Source organism: Penaeus chinensis, chromosome 31 (genome assembly GCF_019202785.1).
Source record: "Penaeus chinensis breed Huanghai No. 1 chromosome 31, ASM1920278v2, whole genome shotgun sequence".
NCBI lineage: Eukaryota > Metazoa > Arthropoda > Malacostraca > Decapoda > Penaeidae > Penaeus > Penaeus chinensis.
Window position 1 is genome coordinate 7,559,450 of NC_061849.1, and position 10,000 is coordinate 7,569,449.

General features: G+C 40.0%; 1 protein-coding gene across 5 annotated transcripts in view; it reads left to right on the forward strand.

The window, feature by feature from the left end:
* The window catches only part of LOC125041784 (menin-like), a 67,743-nt gene that overhangs the window by 26,688 nt on the left and 31,055 nt on the right, over positions 1–10,000 (forward strand). The gene's annotated exons all lie outside the window — the stretch shown is intronic.

Genomic DNA, 10,000 nt, shown 5'->3' on the forward strand with positions numbered 1-10,000 from the left:
ATACATGCCATTCCTGTCAGAATTGGGTTAAACATACATATACATATATATATATATACATATATGATTATATATATACATATATGTATTCTATATGAATGTATTATTTACATATGTATTATATATATGTATATGTATAAATATATGTTATATATATATATATATATATATATATATATATATATATTCTATATGTAATGTATTTATATCAGCAACACTGGTGTGATCACGAGGCCAACCTGCTGGCTTCTTAGTCAGAATACAAATTACAGGCAATATTTCACTGTAAACATTGCTTTATTAGCCACACACACTACAGGTACTGAGGAAACTGGTCTACGAATCTGGCTTATCCATAGGCACAAAACTTATCAGGGTGTCACACAGTAAACAGTTTAATGTTTACCAGCGTTATCTTGTGTTGGTCATTGCATTAGTGTCTCTGCTCCTGTCACTTCACTCTATGCCACACCTTGTGTCTGATTCCGTACACACACAAATAAGTTCGTTTCCTCCGTCTTCTTGCATTACGCTGGCATAGCACTGCCCTCTCCTTTTTAAAAAGAGGTTGTCCTTGACCTCCACAAAGAAAATAAAGATTTTCCCCCCCCAAAAAAAAAAAGATTCAACCCAATCAACCCAATGCCGACGGGCATGATGTGTAAATGTATGCCATGCCCACTGTGAGTTTACTTATTTAATTGTTTTTTTAACCAATGAGCAAATTACGAGTACTGCCTGTTGTAGCAGCACGACCCCGCAACCTGAAGCTCAGCATACTTTCCCAGGTTGGGTCACGCCAGGTCCGCCGCCATGTCCGCGCTCATTGTACAGTGGGCTACCCTCATTCCCTGCGCGCTTACACAGCGCTCATGTACTTAAGCCGCAGAGGCCACAAGCGAGCAAGACCACAGCAGCAGCACCCAAGGACTACCCAGTCCTAAGCCGACTGGGGAGCCTATTGGCTCCCCGTAGATCTCCAACTTCAGCCTCCATCACACAGCCATACCTGTGGGTACTCACACCCACACAGTTACTCCTCAAAGAGATAAGAGACTAGACCTAAATAGTAGATGCAAGCAATACCATCTACTATACTGTCTCGCCCATTTACCCTTTTCTTTGATTTATGAAAATATTTTACGTTATCTTATTTTGCTGTTACTAATGTTTATAACATTATAGTAATTATAATGTTCATAATGAATAATAACACCATCGATATTCATAGCACTAGTAAAAAATATATTTTTCATGCCAATTCAAATCAGGAAAGCTCACAAGGTCTACTAATTGACTCCTTTGTGGCTAAGCACTAGTAGAGCCATCTGTGTGCAGAGATATTTCACAAAAAATAATAAAAATGAGCACAGGATTTTCCCCATTTATTATTCATTTTCTTCGGTGACATTGGGTTAAACAATATAATTTTTGACTTGGTACAAATTCAGCTTGGGGGTTTCCTTTCTCTCAGGTGTCTCCTTGACTGTTCCTCGCTGACCCCACTTGGTTGCCACTCTCTTAGTGTGGTGTCCATGGTCACAGGGAATGTCCCGTCTTCAGTCAGTGCTTGTGTATCTGCTCTTACAGATAGCTGTTCCTCCAGCTCACTGTCCACCCTGGCTAATTCACCTACATCTTCTCTGTCCTCTGCAACTTGTCCATTGTCCACAGGTTCTGGTACTTCCATAGCTGGTTACTGTGAACCACTTTTATCCTTTGTCTAGGCCCTCACTTGATCTGGAATGTCACCGATACTTTCTTCAGCACCAAATAAGGTCCCTCCAATGATCTCTAGAGTTTTGGTAATACACGTTTCCTTTGCTGTGGATTGTGCAGCCAGACTTTGTCACCTGCCTTGAATGTCAATGCACTGGTGTCACGATTGTAGTGTTGTCGCATGGACTCCCCTACCAGCTTCAAATGATCCTGAACATAGTGGTGCACCGCCTCCATTCTCTACTGCAGAGCTACTGCATACTCTGTGTAAAAGGCATAGATGCCTCCAATATACTGGTAATGACTGGATGGGCAGTGATAGTGGTTATAACGGCTTGACTCTTTATTACGGAAGAGTACAACACAGCGATGGGAACGCACGAGATGAGTCTAAGGGTAAGTGCTGAGCGTGGGGTCCTGTGGTCCTTCCCTTCAGCCCTGAGAAGCCTGAGGCTAGACCTGGTCACGTTGGTTGTTGAGGCATGACTGAGAGGTCAGACGAGGTCATCTAAGTCCCCGCTGAGGCGTTGGTTCTTTACTGGACTTGCCATGTGGCAAACAGCCATGTGCTCTATATCTAATAGCTTACACAAATTGTGCTTATGGACACGGTATATTGTTCGGCCCTCGCATATAATAGGCTATAGAGAGGACCTTTGTACAATGGTATGCAGGGGTAGTCATAGTTCTATAATGGCTTGACTCTTTATTGATGAAGAGCAGAACACAGTGATGGGAACACATGAGACGAGTCTTAGGGTAAGCGCTGAGTGTGGGGTCGCATGGTCCTGCCCTCTAGCCCTGAGAGGCCAGAGGTTAGACCTGGTCACATTGGTTGCTGAGGCGCGATTGAGGGGTCAGACGAAGTCAGATATATTCATCATCTAAGTCCTCGCTGAGGTGTTGGTTCCTTACTGGATTTGCCATAAGGCAAAAAAACCATGTGGTCTACGTCTAATGGCTTACACAAATCGTGCTTATGGACAGGGTATACTCTGTGCTGACATTGAGTAGATCTTCATTCAGGGGCCATCTTGTTGCCACATCCACTGGAAGGCGGATCTCCTTTCCAAACATTATTTGAAAGGAGTGTATCCAATAGCTTTATGCTCCACTGATCTGTTTATGGGGAGATGTTGGTCCCACTCATCCTGCCTCTTGGTGAACTTGGCCAGCTCATCAAGGAAGGGCCATCTGGCTGGGGCCTCAGTGGGGTGGTCCTGGTCTTCTGCAGTGCCATCAACTGGCAGCACTCATGGAACAGCTCAGCCTCAGACTCCCTGCCCTGGTAAGTGCAGCTCACCCGGAATGCATTAACTGCTAAAGAAATTCCCCAGCAGTACCTTGGCCACAGTAATGGCATCATGGTTGGTCAGTGCATATGCTTCAGGCCATTTTGTGAAATAGTCCATTGCCACACAAATAAACTGATTACTTGCCTTGGTCACTGGAAGGGGTCCCATGATGTCTTGTAACTGGGCTCTTCTTGGGCTCTTGTAGTCCCTCTTGCAGTGTCCTTTCTTCCTGCACCACCAGTATTCACCTGCAAAGACTCTCCCCTCCGATGTCTTCTTATTCTCTTTTAGGCTACTTTGCCTGACCCTCAATCTCCTCCCATTGCTTACAGGTGTGGGTAGATATCTACTGTAGCTTCTGCTATGGTAGATATCTGCCTCCAACTCCAGGGCATGAGATAGGGTCTGTTGCAGGTCTGGGGTCCTTGTCTGTTTGACATACACCTGGAGTTGAAAGTCATTCAGGGCATCAATAAACTGTTCTCTTAGCAGTGCTTGTACTATCCCCGCAGGGTATACCCTCCTTGCCAGTGACTTTAAATTTTGTGCCAGGTGCTGCAAGGATTCACCTGCTGCCCTCTTCCTAGCTCGAAACCTTGCCCTAAATGCCTCCTCCTTGTGCACATGACCAATTCTCTCCAAAGCTGCATTCATTAGATACCCCCTGAAAACCTGTCAGATGCTTCAACTGCCTTGCCTGTCAGGCTTGAAACCATCTGTAAAGCCTTCTCAGCACTGTTCCAACTTTACACTGCTGCCAGAACCTCAAACTGTGCAACATAGGCTTCAAGTGATATACTTCTGTCATAGTCTTGTAGCTTCCTCAATGCTCCACGTTGTGCTGAATGTGGTGAAGGAGCAGGTGTATCCTGGATACTCGTCTCATGATAAAAGCGATAACACATTTCCTGGTCACCAATATTGCTAGAAGAGGACTGTGTAGCCTGTTGCACTATTGCAGGCTACAGATGCACTATTGCAGGCCGCCACATGCCCTTCCACTTTTGGCACGTCAGCCCAAGCTTCCATCTGCTCCATCCACTCCTTCAAAGCATCCACTATCTCCATAACCATCATGTATATATATATACATAATGATTGAAAAACCCACAATGCATAAACTAGATTTATTTGCATTTTGAATTATTGTTTTTACCATTAATGTATATCTAATATGTATATATATTTGTATATATATAACATATATGTAATATATATTTATAATAAATATATGACAAATATAAAATATATATATATATATATATATATATATATATATATATATATATATATATATATATATATATATATATACATATATATATCATATGATAATTACATGAATATTTGCTAGATATGTAAGTAAATATTATAGGACTTCATTAAAATTATTCTAATCTATATTTCTCTGTCTCATCAGACTAACAGCTTAAGATAGCACTGCCACCACTCCCTCTGGAAAAGAGAAGGGAGAAACTCTTTATGACCATTCACTAAAAATATGAGGAATGATATAAACAATTAGTTAGATTAATCTGATTTACTAACAAATAGCTCACTTATATATATTGTCCAATATATTAACCCCTGGAGGTACCACACCTGCTCAATGAGCCACAACCCTCACGATCACTACTGATAATGTAAAGCCCTTACCAGGCCCGGGTTCATTGCGCAAGAAATCCGCGATCTGTATTCTCTTGTGTCTCGCTGGTATCTGACACCCCCTGAGGCACTCAACCTCAGGCCGGTCCCACAATTTCACTAATGTTCGTGGTTTTCCATGTTGTTTTGTTTTCATTACGACATACATATACTTACTTATATATATCATATATATATTACTATATGACATATACATTACATATATATATTATATTTATATAACATGTATATATTATATATATATTATATATATATTATATATATTATATATTAGAGATATATATTATTTATATGTAATAGTTATATTTATATTACATATACATGTTTCGTATATATACATAAATATATATATTAAATATATGATAATATTTGTATACATATATATATATATATGTATTGCACATATATATTTATATATATTTGTATATATCATATATATATTATATATACATATATATATATATATATAATATATATATACATATAAATATATATATATATATATATATTATATATTTATTATATATATTGTATATATTAGATATAAAATATACATGATGTATATTACATATGTAATATATATTATATATGTAATATATATTATATATGTAATATATATTATATGTATAATATATATTATATGTATAATATATATTATATGTATAATATATATTATATGTATAATATATATTATATATAATATATATTATATATATATATATATATATATATATATATATATATATATATATATATATATACATACACATACATACACAGAAAACTCACTGGCAGCATCACATATTGAATGGTTATCCAGCTGACTCTGTATTATGGCATTGAGACTGAAGCATGATTTTGGCTTTGTGTCTCTTATTGCTGAATACGCTTCTACCGATGTTTACAAACTCGATGTGAAAGAGGCTTTCTACGCCAAACTCACATCCATGGCAGACAATTGCTCCCAGTGATATACTTGCATTGTTCTAGGCCATTTCAGTGCTGTATCCAGCTGTGATCGAGCCGGCTACAAGATGTCTGTCAGCCCCCATGGCTTGGGAGCTGATCCTAACAGCCTTCTTCTCCTGGACTTTGCTAGGTTCCAGAGAATGAGGATTTCTGGCTCCTGATATCAGCGCTCCAACCCACAACGCTGGACATGGTATAGTCATACGGGTACTGTGGCCAAGGAGATCGACCACATTCTTGTCAGCACTCGATGGAGGATTCTCCAGAATTGCAGGGTTTACTGGAGTGCTGAGTTCTGTGGCACTGACCGTAGGCTGGTAGTGGCTACCCTATGGGTACACTTCAAAACTGCTCATCCCTCCAGTAGCTACTCTAGGGTGTTTCACTTGGACAGATTGAGGGAGGAGGAGTGTGCCCATGGGTTCGCCACAATATTGTCTGATCGATTCACTGAACTTGAAAACCTGACGGACCCAGTTGCTCTGTGGGAGTCCTTCAAGTGTGAAACGCTCGAAGCAGCTCAGGAGTCCATTAGTGTATGCCCGAGGGCAAGGCAGAATTTCATCTCCCCGGAGTCATTGGAGGCCACTGAAGTGTGTCGCATGGCTTAATTGTATGGCAATCAGGACCTGTGTCGCTCTTTGGTACACAATTCTTGGACACTGCTGAGAAGGGACAAAGAACAGTTCATCAGGAATCTTACTGAGAAGGTCAAAGACCATTTCTTGGTAAATGACTTTCACCCTGCCTATCAAGCCCTGAGAAAACTGAACTCCAAGCCCTCCTTGCAGATGACTGCAGTCTGCTCATGCTTGGCTGAGTATTTTGAGCAGCTGTAGCAGGTAGACCCTCCAACAGTTAGCTTGGATGCAAGTGGTATCACAATACCTGTGTCAGACCCACCCATCAGTGAGGAACCTCCTACCCTAAAGCTACGGTTAGACTGCCCATAGATTTCGTTGGAATCCAATGATTATCAGTGGGTTGGAGCCCATCCACCCATTCGTTTTGGTTAAACTACGAAAAGAACTACGAAAATATAATATGGATGCTTTATATTCCAAAGGACATCTTCTTGACTCACTTTCTCTAGAAGAGAGGTAATTGCCTCCGAATTCCACATTCTTACGACGAGAAGACGTTCTTCCTCTTCGAAAAAGGTGCGCGGTTGTTTATGTTCGTCGGTCAAATGAGGATACAAGATATATTGCATTGTTTTTGTTTGATTTTTTAAAATAATAATTCATATAAGTATATCTCTGATAATTTACAATTATGATTATTAATTATAGATTACTTATATATATAATAATAATACTGCATAAAATATATAATTAGACTAATACCAGGTATACTATAGACTCTCAACGAATATGATTTTTCCACTGGTACATCGACAGACGATGGGGTGCCCATTGCTTCGGACGAGTGGACAAAAAAACAGTGGAATAAACCCATCGATGGGCAGATCCCACTCAAAATGATTGGATTTGATAAATCGATGGGCAGTGTAACCACACCTTAACCGAGGTTAGGATGGCGATTTCCAAGCTGAAGAGTGGGAAAGTTGCAGGCACATGTGATATCCCTGCTGAACTGCTAAAGGCTGGGGGTGAACCTATAGCACAGAGCTTGCATGCAGTTATGACTGCCATCTGGCAGTCTGGTTCCATTCCCTCTGACCTGTTGAGGGGCATGGTCATCCCTCTCTGGAAGGGGAATAGGGACCGTTGGTACTGTAGCAACTACTGTGGCATTACACTACTCGGTATACCAGGCAAGGTTTTCACCCACATACTTCTGAAATGGATCCATGACCACCTACTAAGGCACCAGATACTGGAGCAATCTGGATTCACTCTTGACAAGTCCACAATAGACTGAATCTTTGTGCTTTGAGTAACTGTGGAATGCTGTCGTGAGTATGGTCGTGGGTCGCTTGTAGCCTACATCGACCTCAATAAGCCGTTCGACTCAGTGCATCAAGAATTGCTATGGGAGATTCTGAGGCTTAAGGGAATTTTGACATGGATTATTGGCCTAATAGCAAGCCTATAAACCAGTAATGAAAGTACTGTAAAGTGTGGTGGAGGCTTGTCAAACTTCTTCCCTGTCTATTCAGGGGTGAGGCAAGGCTGTCCTTGCACCAACACTTTTCAACACCTGCATGGACTGGATATTGGGCATAGTATATCTTTGTTATTTCCAAAATACCAACACATCAGTATCATCTGCCTTGCAAGACTGCCTCAGATAACAGTTGATCTGAGTGCTGATTGACCACACCTTTACACTTGTGGATGTTGACTCCTGTGTATGGATATGCGTGAAACTGAATAGCCCCTTCCTCGTCGAAAGGAAAGATTCGGAATATTCTTCCAGCACAAGCTCCTTCGATTCTTGTATATCTTCACCAGGATTTTGCTTAACTTCTTTGGGTTGTGCTGCTTTTGCTAACTGAGTCTTTCTGAGCTCCATTTCTTCATTTTTGCACAGATTAAGCTTAAACTGTGGGTCTAAAATTGTTGCCAGCACATAAACTCCTCTCTCCTCATAGTGCATCAAACATTTCTTTACACATTTCATAAGTCCTGTCACCAACATGGAGTTATACATGGATTTCATATGATTTTGGTGAAATTTGAGGTCCTTATTGCAAGGTATGACCAGACTTGCAGAAACAATGGTTTGCTTCTGTGCATAATCTGTGGCCTGAAATTTCTCAAAGATTTCTAGTATGTCTTCAAGTAGATCATGATCAAACACACAATGTTGGTACACCATCTATGATTCTTATTTTTTGTTTAAGAATACTCAACAATGATCTGATCATTTTCACTGGGAATTCCATTGTGTAGTACGAACAGAATCCATTTTTTTTCTCACCTTACAAAACATCAACAGCAATGGTAGATCTGTGTACAAAAGACTGATGCTTTACTGAGAACCAAGTTTAGTTGGCCTTCTTCTTGTAGACCATCCTTTACACAAGTTGCAAAGTGTGGGCAAAGCAATGAATTTTGCTCTTTTGGCAGAAACTCCATATATACTATTTTTCTCGACCATACCTTCAACATCCAGGTCCACTTCTAATTCATCTTCATAATCAAAACAGGAGTCCATGTTATTGTCAAAAATATCTGAGAAGCCCAGAAGTGAAAATGCTGATATCATATTTGCAGCATTGTCTGTTATGATGTTTGTGATTTTTGATCTTATGTCAAAGGTTGTACAGTTTCTTCATGCTCTTCGATAATGTGTGCTGTGTGTCAGCCACGGAAGTACTTGCAGGCCAGAATGGCGGTTTTCAAAGACCAGTCATGGCTGAGATGAGCAGTAATTCCTAAGTAAGATCTCATCTGCCTGCTAGACCAAATGTCAAGTGTGAGGTTATTAGTATTTGCACATTCAAGTTGTGCTTTCACAGAACATCTAACTTCAATACACTTATCTTGCAGTAGTTTGTTCACCAGGTGCTTCTGAGTCTGTATCTGGTACCGCGGATCAGCAGACAGCGCCAGATCATGGAAGTAAGAGCTCTCTACCACAGAAAATGGAACAAGGTCATTTGGAACAAAGAGGACAAGTGCATTATTGAGTTGCTTTTGTCTAACATCATGAGGTGAATATTTCTTTGGATGTTTGACCAATCAATCCCAAGTTGATTGGCTGCAGTTGTTGGTCTCCCCAGGGCTGTGACTTGTGCATGCTCCTCATACACCACAATGTGTTTTCTCTAAAAAGAAATAATAGAAATATAATATACTGAAAGCATTATACATATAGTCACCTATAAAGGAAACAGAACTGTTGGGTGGGTGTTTACTATTATGTTAGAGTTAACTTGAATGTCACATCGACATCACAAAATACTGAGTGGGTGAGACGTTACCTACTCTTGCAACCAGTCCCCAGTTATCTATTTTCTATACAGCCATAATTCTCCCAGTGTTACTCAAAATGAGTAACACTGGGAGAATAACAAAGCAAGTAACAAAAACAGATAACTTGTTATGAAAAATATGCCTAAAGGTCATTTGAGGATAAAGATATCTTAACACAAAAAGTATTAATTTTGAGTAGAGGGGTAGAAGAGGAAATGGAGGGGCTACCCTCCATCTTCCCATAGAAAATACCAATTAACCACACTTGGGGTAATTTGTAGATTGTGAACACTTACATAACACTAAAAAAATTGAGCCTTACCTTCATATGTGTGTGTAGGTTGGAAGTTACATCCTTGGAGCAAGAGAGTTACTCTTTTCAATGCTTACACTCAGCCTTGAAATTCCTAGGTCCCCTATCAAAACCCCTGGTGTGTGTATGTTTATATGTATGTATGTATGTATGTA